At 38.9% G+C, this 13,988-nt stretch overlaps 1 long non-coding RNA gene across 1 annotated transcript; it reads left to right on the top strand.

The window, feature by feature from the left end:
• The first annotated feature begins 9,392 nt into the window (after positions 1-9,392).
• Positions 9,393-12,411, top strand: LOC121309336. The gene is made up of 3 exons (XR_005948632.1): positions 9,393-9,720; positions 10,516-10,632; positions 12,024-12,411. It is a non-coding gene; the product is annotated as an uncharacterized LOC121309336 (long non-coding RNA).
• The last annotated feature ends 1,577 nt before the right edge of the window (positions 12,412-13,988 follow it).

Below are 13,988 nucleotides of genomic sequence, written 5' to 3'. Positions count from 1 at the left end.
TTCACAGCCTGCCTGTGTAAAGCGCTTTGTGATGGTGGTCCACTATGAAAGGCGCTATATAAAGATATTGCTATTGTAAATAATAACACTATACATATAGTGTTGCACGATTGTAATAATAGGCTAAACTAGTAATGGGAAGTATATTGCATAATATATATGATGGTTGAGATAGTCAGCAACAGGCTCTTCTACAGTAATTAAGGATGCACTGAACACTTCGGAGCAAATGAGACATGTTTTGGCAGACAAGATTTAAAAATGGCGGAAAAAATAAACTAGGCATGCACACATGAATGTGCATGAGCACTGACTACAATTGCAACACTTTGCAATACTAGTTGGCATAACACCTGGAGACGGGAAATCAAGCTCTTATATCACGAGTCTCCTGACGAAATAGGAAAGACTTGCCAGGTCTTTGAAACTTCTAATACCTGCATTCACACTATGCAATTGTAATACCTGCATTCACACTGCATTTGTAATACCTGCATTCACACTATGCATTTGTAATACCTGCATTCACACTATGCATTTGTAATACCTGCATTCACACTATGCATTTGTAACACCTGCATTCACACTGCATTTGTAATACCTGCATTCACACTATGCATTTGTAACACCTGCATTCACACTATGCATTTGTAACACCTGCATTCACACTGCATTTGTAATACCTGCATTCACACTATGCATTTGTAACACGTGCATTCACACTGCATTTGTAATACCTGCATTCACACTGCATTTGTAACACCTGCATTCACACATTCACACTATGCATTTGTAATACCTGCATTCACACTATGCATTTGTAATACCTGCATTCACACTATGCATTTGTAATACCTGCATTCACACTATGCATTTGTAATACCTGCATTCACACTATGCATTTGTAATACCTGCATTCACACTATGCATTTGTAACACCTGCATTCACACTATGCATTTGTAACACCTGCATTCACACTATGCATTTGTAACACCTGCATTCACACTATGCATTTGTAATACCTGCATTCACACTATGCATTTGTAATACCTGCATTCACACTATGCATTTGTAACACCTGCATTCACACTATGCATTTGTAACACCTGCATTCACACTATGCATTTGTAACACCTGCATTCACACTATGCATTTGTAACACCTGCATTCACACTGCACTTGTAATACCTGCATTCACACTATGCATTTGTAATATCTACATTCACACTATGCATTTGTAATACCTGCATTCACACTATGCATTTGTAATATCTGCATTCACACTATGCATTTGCAATACTTGCATTCACACTATGCATTTGGTTTAAATGCTTCAAACATCTTTAAAAATCCTAAAACTCTGAACTTTATTTAATTTTTTAAAATTTGCTGCTTTTTGAAAGACATGCTGTCATCTTTGCCTGTTACACTTGATGCATTCTCTCCAGAGTTGAATGGAAGTGTAACACTGATGTATCAGCAAATAAAATTCGCCTTTACCATAATGTGTTTCTCAATAGCGAATCTGAAATGATGGGAACTTTTAACCACAAGCTAAACAGATTGCACATTCTCAGAGCAGTGCGCTGCAGTGGAGCACTTCGTGGTCTGAAGTCTCATCTTATTCACACCCCAGGGGCCTCCATTCTGTAACGAAACTGTGAAACCGGTAAACGTCAACTGCAGCGTGGTTTAATTTTAATATATCTTTACCCTAGTCTTCTAAAACCACGAACAGCCCTAGAGGAGCGTTTGTTATAAAGGTTCAAGAGCAAGTAGTGCCTTTTTTCTTCTTTTTTTTACATCTCCATTCTTATAATGTGACAATTCAGAGTGGTTCTGCGTTCTGTTTCCGTATTGAGTCGTTATCGTTGTCCTCTGTGTTTTTGCCTGGCTTTGAGCTTGCCTAGCTGCTCCCAATGAACAGACTTCCTCATTCTACTCCAATCATGTGACGGTATGACCTTTTAACTCTGCCAGTCCACCTTCTCTCTTTGGGTGAGTTCACAGAGATCATTCTTAGAGGATCGTTGAATCACAGAATCTGCACAGAATGATCTCCGTCAATTTACCCTTCATACTATATAATCAAATTTTGGAAAATAGTGGAAGAAAAAAGATAGCTATGGTATTTAATCAATTTGACCAACACATTTTATCAATCAATCAATCAATCTTTATTTTATATAGCGCCTTTCATAGCGGAGCACCATCACAAAGCACAAGAACAAGAAAATCCATAATACTTCAAATACAGAGAAATGCATAATATATGATATACAGTAAAAAAAAAAAAAAAAAAAAATAACAATGCATAATACATTAAATACAGTGGAAAGTGCATAATACATGATAGTAGCATAATACATGAAATAGTAGCAGCAACACAGCAGCTAATAGCAGATATCAGGCTTAAAGAGCATGGAAAGCAAGAGAGAACAGGTGGGTCCTGAGAGTTGATTTAAAGCAAGCTACGGTGGGAGCATCACACACCAAAGCTGGGAGAGAGTTCCAAAAAGTCTGAGCCCTGAAGCTAACAGAGCATTCTCCAAGTGTGGTGCACTTTTGCTTGGGGATAACAAGCAGACCAGAGTCGGAGGACCTCAGCTTGCAGGCAGGGACAAAGCGGGTCAGCAGGTTGAGGAGGTACTCAGGACCTGTGTGATGAAGAGCATTGAAGGTGAGCAGGAGAGTTTTGAAAATAATCCTGAGCTTTACGAGTAAGTAGTGCAGCTGGGAAGGGGGGGGGGGGGGGGGGGGGGGGGGGGGGGGGGGGGGGGGGGTGTGATCTTTTTTTACATCTGGTAAGGATCCTGGCAGCAGCATTCTGAACTAGCTGCAGTAGGTTTATGATGCTTGCTGGGAGACCACCATATAGAGAGTTGCAGTAGTCGAGTCGAGAGGAGACAAATGTATGACAAAGTATCTCTGCATCTGGGAGGGAAAGGTAGGGATGGACTTTGGAGATGTTTCGAAGATGGTAGAAGGAAGATTTGACCACGGAGGAGATGTGGGCATCAAAGGAGAGGTTGCTGTCAAGAAGTACACCAAGGCTTCGTACTGTGGGGGAAGGCAGCAGCAGACAGTTTCCGAGGTTCAGGGCAGCTATATTGAGATTTTTAAGTTGAGTTTTAGATCCTACTAGAAGGAGTTCAGATTTGCTAGTGTTCAGCTGAAGAAAATTGGCAGACATCCAGGCCTCGATGTCTTGAATGCAAGAGAGAGCTGGACCATGGCAGAGGGGCTACCAGGGTCGAGTTTTAAGTAGAGCTGGGTGTCGTCAGCATAGGAGTGAAACATGAGGCTGTGTTGGCAGATGAGGTGACCCAAGGGAAGCATGTAGATAGGTTTGCAATACCACTGCATCCAGCATAGAAAACAGACTGCATGCAGGATAGGTAAGAGGACATCCAGGAGAGACAGGTTCCAGAGATTCCAGCATACTTCTGAAGGCGGTCAAGAAGAATGCCATGATCTATGGTGTCAAAAGCAGCTGTTAGGTCAAGGAGGACAAGCACAGAGGGAGCACCAGCATCAGCATTGAGCAGGAGATCATTCACAATCCGGAGCAGAGCAGTTTCAGTACTGGGTCGGCAAGCCAGATTGCACCAGTGAAGGGTGTGTTGTCCAGGATGTGGGTGGGAGTTTTTTGTGAACTCAGAAATGTCTTCATCTAGACAATGTCTGAAACCAGATACTATGGCTGAGATTCAACCAGAATTTAAAACCAGGTGTTGTCCATGAGATGTGGAGTTTTTGTTGACTCAGAAATGTCTTCATCTAGACAATGTGGGGAAGCTATAAAAAAGGCTAACAAGATGCTCGGATACATTGTGAAAAGTGTTGAATTTAAATCAAGGGAAGTAATGTTAAAACTGTACAATGCACTAGTAAGACCTCATCTTGAATATTGTGTTCAGTTCTGGTCACCTCGCTATAAAAAATATATTGCTGCTCTAGAAAGAGTGCAAAGAAGAGCGACCAGAATTATTCCGGGCTTAAAAGGCATGTCATATGCAGACAGGCTAAAAGAATTGAATCTGTTCAGTCTTGAACAAAGAAGACTACGTGGCGACCTAATTCAAGCATTCAAAATTCTAAAAGGTATTGACAGTGTCGACCCAAGGGACTTTTTCAGCCTGAAAAAAGAAACAAGGACCAGGGGTCACAAATGGAGTTTAGAAAAAGGGGCATTCAGAACAGAAAATAGGAGACACTTTTTTACACAGAGAATTGTGAGGGTCTGGAATCAACTCCCCAGTAATGTTGTTGAAGCTGACACCCTGGGATCCTTCAAGAAGCTGCTTGATGAGATTTTGGGATCAATAAGCTACTAACAACCAAACGAGCAAGATGGGCCGAATGGCCTCCTCTCGTTTGTAAACTTTCTTATGTTCTTATGTTACATACCATTCATCAGCTTACAATTGTACAGCCCTGTCAGAGTTTTTGAGAGATAAGGGAGATTAAAGATGGGATTGAAATTAGATAAGTCAGCCAGTGAAAAGACTTTATTGAGCTGACATTTACCATGCTTTTGTAAAGTAATGCAGGTTTACAGACAGTTTAGCAGGGGTTTTGCAGGGCCAGACCATTTTGATTGGATCCACCTTTTAATCTTAAAGAAAACAAGTTGAGATCCACGTACAAAGAGACTGAAATTAAGTAAATAGAATAAATAATCCCAGCCGAGTAAGTAATTCATGGGAACCCTGCGTTTGGTCTTTTAAACCGAGGCATCGTGGGGCTTTGTGTATTTCTGAGCCTGACTCCTCCTTTTCGTTTAGTTTGTAAGAGTGCCTCAAGGGAAGACACTCTTATTGCAGAGTGAGGGAAGCTGATCTCGGTGCCTCATAGAGCCACTCCTATAAGTCAGGTAAGGGGACACTTGTTTTTGTGTTCAATGTTATCTGGGATTTAGGATGGAGTCCAATTGCTTGTCGTACTGGTATTTGTTGTTGGCTGAATTATTATTACTAGGAAATTATTGAAGAACCAAACAACTGTTTTGGAAGCTTAATTAAAAAAGCAACCTTTAATTGAATCATTAAAAATACTTGTGCAAAAGAACACGTAGTTTTTATGAGGATATTTGGGCAAATCTGCCAGTTTACAATATTTTTCACTGTTTAGGGAATCCTGACTGTAAGATCGGACATATTTCCTATGGAGTTGTTTTTGCAGTTAATGGAACTACAGAGGGGTGTCAATTGCCGAACGCATCTTTGTCCCCACATTCTTATTGCTTAGATGTGTATCAAATCCTATTAGGCCAGTTTTGCACATTTTAAGGTCCCTACTTTGCATTGTTTTTATTATGCTAAGAACAATATCACCTTTTAATATTCATGGCACCTCATCATGCTGAAACACGCTGAAGACTAAAGTCCATTAACGATGTTACTCACATTAAAAACGATTTGTTGATTTTCAAAAAGAAATAGATGTTCAAAAACATTATTATGTTTTTCTCTTTCTACCAGTATAGCTCTGGACAAATTGTGTCTCAATCATAATGTTTTTTCATCATCATTTTCTTTATCATCAGACTGTAAAGAGCCTCCCGCTTCTCCACTGAAATAGTAGTTAAGCGCTTTGAGATAGGGCGTAATGAAGGTGCTATACAAAATCAAATCGCGAACTATTATTTTTTATACCTTTATGTTTTTTTTTTCTTAATAAGCAATAACATGCAGTGAAATATTTTTCCTTCTATATTTTCTGAATGTTTGTGCGTCATGGCTGCCAAAAGGAAGGTGATAAAGACTATCGATCCGTCAAACACGACTATGTGACCAGCCAGCAAACCCAAGCCATCAAACGAATCTGATATTCTGCCTGGTCAAGTTGCCTTCCGGTAGTTTTCTGAAAACTGAGCGGACTCTCTACGGAAGGGTAAGACTTTTGACTGTCTTCGAGATCTGCACAGTAGAAAATGTATTAAAGACGATGTCATCCTTTTACATAATGTATTCTAAATAGGGAAAATGCACATAAGAACACTTACGTACCTACCCGTCAACATGTATGGGAACCCGCTTTCACAGCTGCTTGATGAGATTGGGATCCTTATTAACAACCAAACGAGCAAGTGGGCCGAATAATCCTTTAATTTGTTACCTTTCTTATGTTTTATTAATTAATTATACGTAAGGTCCACCTAATTTCTACATGTTGGTTTCTGAAACCTTTGGTCACCTCTCTGAAATGTCTCGACTGTCTGTCCTTAGTCACATAAGTTGTAAATATTGTATTCGGTATCATTAATGTAATTCAAATAAAAAACAATACATAGTTTATTTTTTGTGGTATGTCTAAATTACGGCAATAGTTACATCAGATGGGAGTGTTGTGAAAGCAGCTAACGGGGACTTAGACGTCAAGACTGCCCGAGTCTATCTAAAAATTATATTGAAAAATTTAGTTGCTGGAATAGAATTGAAATAGTCCTAGTTCTATAAGGAAAAGTTATTTGTGACTTTACATCATTTCCCCATAATTTATCTTGGGTGAAACTAATGACTAGGGGTATAAGACACACTTGTTTCTAGAATATTACCAATCATAACTTTACAAAACAAATCTTATATGTAACGTTTGAGTCTATATAACTGGTTTTATAATTCCAAACTAGGGTTAATGTCTACGTAATAACTCGTCGTGATAATAATTACTCTTTTTTTTTTAGTTAAACTGTTCTAAGATTCACGGTTATCCACTTAAAATACTTTGTCAAACATTGTGATGCAAATGCGTTTATCGTCTGAATATAGACAGACTTATGGTGTTCTTAGTGTTAAAAGTAAACAATTTATCCCTTAACGAAGCCCATTGCCTTAGGTATACTTAATTGTCCCGACTAATTTACTAAATGAAGCTTTACTTCTCCTTCAGGAGTAAGTGCAGAATATATTCAGGTATTATTCTTGTGAATATAAGTCAGCCTTGGGTAATCCTTAATAATTAATAAAATTGTACAATGGTTGTTACAAATAGTTTTATAGTTGGGTACAAAATAGATATATTATATAAATATATATATATATAATATATATATATATATATATATACTATATCTATATCTTATAGAATATATATATATAGCTCCTGTGTAAAGGCTTTGTAAATGGAGACCATTTGCTCATGAGAAGATATGTTTCTCGTTAAGATCCAAGTGTTCTTCTTTTTCCCCGATGCTCTTTTCTTCTCAAGGCTGTTCAGATAATGATTGGGATTGTAAATACTGTACTGGGGGGTATCGCGTATGAGCATGGACACACAGCCAGCACAGTATTCGGTTGCACCAGCTCACTGGTAAGAATCACAGAAAGTTCTGTTTCATTTTAGTTTTTAATCTTAGGTACTGTCTAGCGAATGCATGCAGTTTGTGTTTTCAAATGAAATCTTGTTTTCTGATTTGATTGGTCTGATCTGTGTACTCTGGTAACTGCTCTGGCATGCTAAGGGTCATTGTAAACAGAGATGTGGTAAGTATAGTAAATGAATGATTGAGTATCTCAAAAGCTCTGTGTTCTTGTTCTAGTTCATTATTTCTGGAACTCTCTCTGTTGCTGCATGCAACTCTGGAAACATAGCTCTTGTAAGTATATTCTATTTATTTATTTAGCAATTTTACCAAAAAATGCTTTATAAATTGTAACAAGTCTGATTATATACTGCCGTCACCCCTTTACTACCCATAAAGTGGGGAATTCGTTATTTTCACAGATTTGTTACAATATATTTTAAATACAATACAAAAAGGAGTGCTCTTTATTATGATCTGTGTTTATTAGAAACATGAAATGACCCTGTAACTGTTGTCCTCTTAACATCTTCTGTAGCTGCATGTGTATTATAATATACTTTTGTTCAACCCATATACTGTACAGTTAATGGACTGCTTGTGCCACCTAAGTGAGTATGCATTGGCAGCTCTGGTCTGATTATTGACTGGGTTCTGCATGTCAGGTTTTCTATTGCATCTTTGGGTTAAAAACTCTGGAAAAGCGTGTGATCACTCTTTAATCCAGCAGAGTAGGGGAAATTGGTAGGATCACAGCCGTGTTTTAACATAGTCTGCAGGGTTGAACAATAGCAGAGGCGGGCCGACTGATCTGACAACGGGAGCGACGGGACTTGTTAAGATCGCAGGGTCTTTGTCGTTATGTCGTTGGGGGGTGGGGAAAAAAAAGGGTAATTTTCCTTCTCAGTCGTCTCATCCTAAAATATATCGTTATAGTGCACTTTCGTCGCTCAATTCAGGAAAGCGTTTTTTGTGTTATGTATATAGAGTTCTTTTTGTAACAAAAATGTGTTTTAGGAGCATTTTATATTAGTTTCACACGAATAAATGTGCTTACAGTGTGCTATGTAATGGCTGCATTTTATTTCCTTGCAAAAAGTTAAAAAGATAAATGCCCTGCTGTATTGCGTTAAAGTGAATCGGTTTGGTCCATTTTTAAGCAGATTTCTTTCTGCTGTTTGTTCATTTTTACCGGATGAGGAATTTAAAAGCACAGAGAAACAGGGGACTGAGAATTAATTGTATTTGGCACAATTAAGGTGACCAGATTTTCAACTCTCTAAACAGGGACACATTGTTATAACTGATAAGACTAATTAAACCTGTTAAATATACAGTAGGCTATTTTGATGGTTATTTAAATATCCACCCTCTCACTGTGTCTATTTTTTATTTTAACAGCTAGCTAATTTCAGTGCACTTCTGGCTAATTAGTTTAACTTGCCATATTGTATTACTAATAATAATAATAATAATAATAATATAAGAACATAAGAACATAAGAAAGTTTACAAACGAGAGGAGGCCATTCGGCCCATCTTGCTCGTTTGGTTGTTAGTAGCTTATTGATCCCAGAATCTCATCAAGCAGCTTCTTGAAGGATCCCAGGGTGTCAGCTTCAACAACATTACTGGGGAGTTGATTCCAGACCCTCACAATTCTCTGTGTAAAAAAGTGTCTCCTATTTTCTGTTCTGAATGCCCCTTTGTCTAATCTCCATTTGTGACCCCTGGTCCTTGTTTCTTTTTTCAGGCTGAAAAAGTCCCTTGGGTCGACACTGTCAATAATAATAATAATAATAATAATAATAATAATAATAATAATTCTGTAGATAATTCGTAGTTCAATTTACGTTCTGGCATCTCTTTTTTATCTCGCTGCGTCAGGCTGTATTTATTGATGTTGTCGGTGTGGATTTGGATGCTTGCAGCCCCAGGCTGCCCTGGCTAGTGTCTCTGCTAAATCACACCAGAACTGAGGCGCTGCGACATTACCCATTGCACATAACTGTAGATTCACATTGAATATAAAGGAAACGAAAATGCACCTTGCAGCATGTGGTTCAAAACCGGGACATTTTTAAGATTGAGAAAAATGTCGGGACACCGGAACCTTTGATGTAAAACCGGGCCATCTGGTCACCCTATGGCACAATACGTACAACAAAATTGAATTTCAACAGACAAGCTGAACATTTTATAACAATTGCTTTTAATGAACTAAATATTTTTTGTATTGCATTTGTCCATTCACATTGTAGGTGAGGGCGTCTTTGTTCATGAACATCATCAGTTACATACTGGCCACAACGGCATTTACCTGCTTGACAATATATATAGTTTCTGATGACCCGATCTCATACTGCAGTCATGAATCTTCACCCGAATGCCAGAATGAAATCATTTTGAAGAAAGTGAGTCGTGTTTTAGTATAAACTATTCTGAAACATGTTCATATTGCAGTACAGAAACCAGGATCAGAGCACACGGTTGTGATTAAGTTTAGACAGACTGAGGACAGGGAATGAGACACAGAGTGGTGAGGGAGGGGGTGAGATGGGCTACCTAGTCATGTTGATGCTCAAGTTCTGTGCTACTAGGAATCACAGTTGGACAGAGTATTTCACATCCCAGGGAACCGACCTCTGCTTTATAGGGTTACATGGTTAAGAAGGGGGAGGAGGGAATGCAGTCCAGATCATTCCCTGGTGCTATAAAATTCTCTAGAAGTCTTTGACACCTTATTTTATAAATATCTGGTATCCTTGAATAGACAATCGTCTGATTTTACATTCAGAAGAACTGTCACAACCTCTGTCGATCTGCATTGATTCATCGGTCTCAACTTTTGATGCTTTGAGATAACATGTAAACAGTAATGTTAATCAACATGCATATTTCATATCGCAATGACTTTTTGTTATTATTATTAATGTATTAAAGGAACATGAGGACGCACTCATGTCTTTTCAGCTGTTAATTGTTAGATTTTAATATAAATTGTGCCTTGCTATTTAACTATTATGCATAGCAGTGTTTTTAGTTATTGGATCTTCTGAAAAAATGTTCATTCTTTTGAAAAATAAAATGTTGCTGATGCCTCGATTTTTGTCGATAAATGTGTATGTGATAATCGATTTAAGAAATGATGTTGCTGATTGCACACCTAATATTTTTGTTAAGATGAATTGTATTTTTTGTTTTTGCAGACTCTAAGAGGGATCGTCATTATGATACTTATTTTACATATTATGGAGTTTTTCCTTATCCTAGCCACTTATAAGTTCACGTGCAAAGCAGTGTGTCGGGACAACTTCGTTATACTGGTACGTACGTTCTGTGTGTGTGTGTGTGTGTGTGTGTGTGTCGGGACAGCTTCGTTATACTTGTACGCTGTGTGTGTGTGTGTGTGTGTGTGTGTGTGTATTGGGACAGCTTCGTTATACTGGTACGCTGTGTGTGTGTGTGTGTCAGGACAGCTTCGTTATACTGGTACGCTGTGTATGCGTGTGTCTGTCTAGGTAGGGTTTCCTGTATTAGTATGCTGCTTTATTATAGCCTGCTACTGTGACTCTATGTATAATGCTGGTCTTGTTTATTATAGCCTGTTACTGTGACTCTATGTATAATGCTGAAGTCTTGTTTATTATAGCCTGTTACTGTGACTCTATGTATAATGCTGAAGTCTTGTTTATTATAGCCTGTTACTGTGACTCTATGTATAATGCCGAAGTCTTGTTTATTATAGCCTGTTACTGTGACTCTATGTATAATGCTGAAGTCTTGTTTATTATAGCCTGTTACTGTGACTCTATGTATAATGCTGAAGTCTTGTTTATTATAGCCTGTCTATGTATAGTGCCTTACACTTGAGTTCATGAACTGCACCGATAGAAAGTATTCAGGCAAACTCTGCCATATCTTCAGCGCTGTCCATACTCAATAAATACAGATCTGCCAGATAGCTGCTCTCCAGCCAGTATGATGCCTTCATTGGTAAATTTGGAAATGGATATTACGTTGTTTTCGTATGAGGTGCCCGTGGTTTTTGCATGCCTTTCACGCTTTCATTTTCTCTCAATATTTGCATTAGTCGGTTTAGCATCAGTACACACTTTACACACAATAACTGGAGCGATAGACTTTTTTTAAACTAAAAAAAACAAATAGTGTTTGCATGTGCATCAGGCAGTGGTATGATTACTTGTCCGGGCTTTTTAAGGACAAACGTTGCCTTCACACAGGGTGCAGTCCGGTAGACAAACGTTTGTCTTTATCAATGTTCTTGATGACGGCATTAATATCTAAAACGTTTGTTCGAAAGCTTGAAAATGCAGTATTGATGAAGTGATCTTGGTGCGATGGGATGTGGGGTTTGTCATAGCCTGGATGTATCTTGTGTCGTGTAGTACAGCAAAGCCTTTCAGTAGCCTTCAATAGACTCAGATGGATGTGTGTGCACTGTAAGAGACACACACTTCCATGGCTTCTTATTCATGTGTCGCGACAGCCTCAAAGATAAAAATAAAAAATCATAAGTATCTTGAAAATAACACTATTATTATAGAGGTGCTGTCATACTGTAGTGTCGCTGAATTCTAACAGTGTGGAAAACATCTGTATTTTAGAAATGTCTGTAAAGATCACTAAGTTATTATTATTTTGTGTACTGTGAAGCCAAACACTGGCCCCATAATTCTTCATCTTTTTTTTTCAGCCTGTCATTCAACACACACAATGATGTCCACTGGGCATCGGGCAATCGTTTCTGCGCAAATACAGTAATATGAAAAAATAAACGCGTTGCAAAGTGATAACAGAACGCCGTTGTTTCCAAAGTGCGGGTTTGGCACCCCCTAGGGTTGAAACGACGACATCACAAGGAGCGCTTCTACAGTATCTATAATGGCTTCAGAGCAAAGCTTGTACTCTTATACAAGTTTTTCATGGTATTTGTACACGGTATTGCTGCAGTTTTACCTTGCTTTTCCTATGGTTATACTATGCATTTACCATAGTTTACCTGGGTTTGCCGCCTTTATTGATGTGCTTTACCATACCTCTGTGCTTTACAGTGCTTCCCTATGCTTTACCAGACCTCTCTGTGCTTTACAATGCTTCCCTGTGCTTTACCAGACATCTCTGTGCTTTACAATGCTTCCCTATGCTTTACCAGACCTCTCTGTGCTTTACAATGCTTCCCCCTACCAGACCTCTCTGTGCTTTACAATGCTTCCCTATGCTTTGCTTTACAATGCTTCCCTATGCTTTACCAGACCTCTCTGTGCTTTACAATGCTTCCCTATGCTTTACCTATGCTTTACCAGACCTCTTACAATGCTTCCCTATGCTTTACCAGACCTCTCTGTGCTTTACAATGCTTCCCTATGCTTTACCAGACCTCTCTGTGCTTTACAATGCTTCCCTATGCTTTACCAGACCTCTCTGTGCTTTACAATGCTTCCCTATGCTTTACCAGACCTCTCTGTGCTTTACAATGCTTCCCTATGCTTTACCAGACCTCTCTGTGCTTTACAATGCTTCCCTATGCTTTACCAGACCTCTCTGTGCTTTACAATGCTTCCCTATGCTTTACCAGACCTCTCTGTGCTTTACAATGCTTCCCTATGCTTTACCAGACCTCTCTGTGCTTTACAATGCTTCCCTATGCTTTACCAGACCTCTCTGTGCTTTACAATGCTTCCCTATGCTTTACCAGACCTCTCTGTGCTTTACAATGCTTCCCTATGCTTTACCAGACCTCTCTGTGCTTTACAATGCTTCCCTATGCTTTACCAGACCTCTCTGTGCTTTACAATGCTTCCCTATGCTTTACCAGACCTCTCTGTGCTTTACAATGCTTCCCTATGCTTTACCAGACCTCTCTGTGCTTTACAATGCTTCCCTATGCTTTACCAGACCTCTCTGTGCTTTACAATGCTTCCCTGTGCTTTATCATGATTTCACTGTGGTTTATTACACCTTGCTGTGCTTTTACTAAGGGACACTTTTTATAAGGGTAAACTCTGTAAGATAAACAAGGCTTTTTATTTCATTGTTGTTGTATACTCATAACCATGTTTATTTAAAAATATCAGTATTCTTAATGCAATGACTTGCTGGTCTGTGTGGAGCTGCTTTGGCTGTGAGTTCAGGAGCTGCTCTTCAGTTCGAGTCGCTGCTATAGATTTATGAAACGTAGGCTAGATCAGCCAAAGGGTCTTTAAGAGGCAGTACGATGAGATGTTCTTTTATTTTTCTGGCCGTGCACAGATGCTGCTGCGGGTGCCTCCTATATAAAACCTCTTCTGATCAAGCCTTCCTAACAGATGTCTATAGCAGACAACCACAGCTAAAGAGCAGCTCTTGAACTCGCAGTCAAAGCAGCTCAACACACAAACAATTGCACTGAGAACCTCAAAAGAGACGGGGATAAAGAAAGTTGGTTGCTTTTTAAATTTTGCATTTGCCACTGTTTACCACAGGGACGGGTCAGTCCCTTCTCTGTGCAGCTTTCCCTTTTCATTCACCAAGGGAAGCCAAACCATTCAACTAACATTTAATTAATAACCCTAACCCTTTTCTGGTGTACTTCATACAGCGTGCAAAAAGATTAACACATTAGGTGCATGGTAACTATGCATAATAGATTTGCAATTATGTTTAAGTGCCCATATATTTA

The sequence above is a fragment of the Polyodon spathula genome, unplaced genomic scaffold, assembly GCF_017654505.1.
Source record: "Polyodon spathula isolate WHYD16114869_AA unplaced genomic scaffold, ASM1765450v1 scaffolds_1215, whole genome shotgun sequence".
NCBI lineage: Eukaryota > Metazoa > Chordata > Actinopteri > Acipenseriformes > Polyodontidae > Polyodon > Polyodon spathula.
The sequence above is the reverse complement of the archived record's forward strand: the minus strand, read 5'-3'. Positions and strand labels throughout refer to the sequence as shown.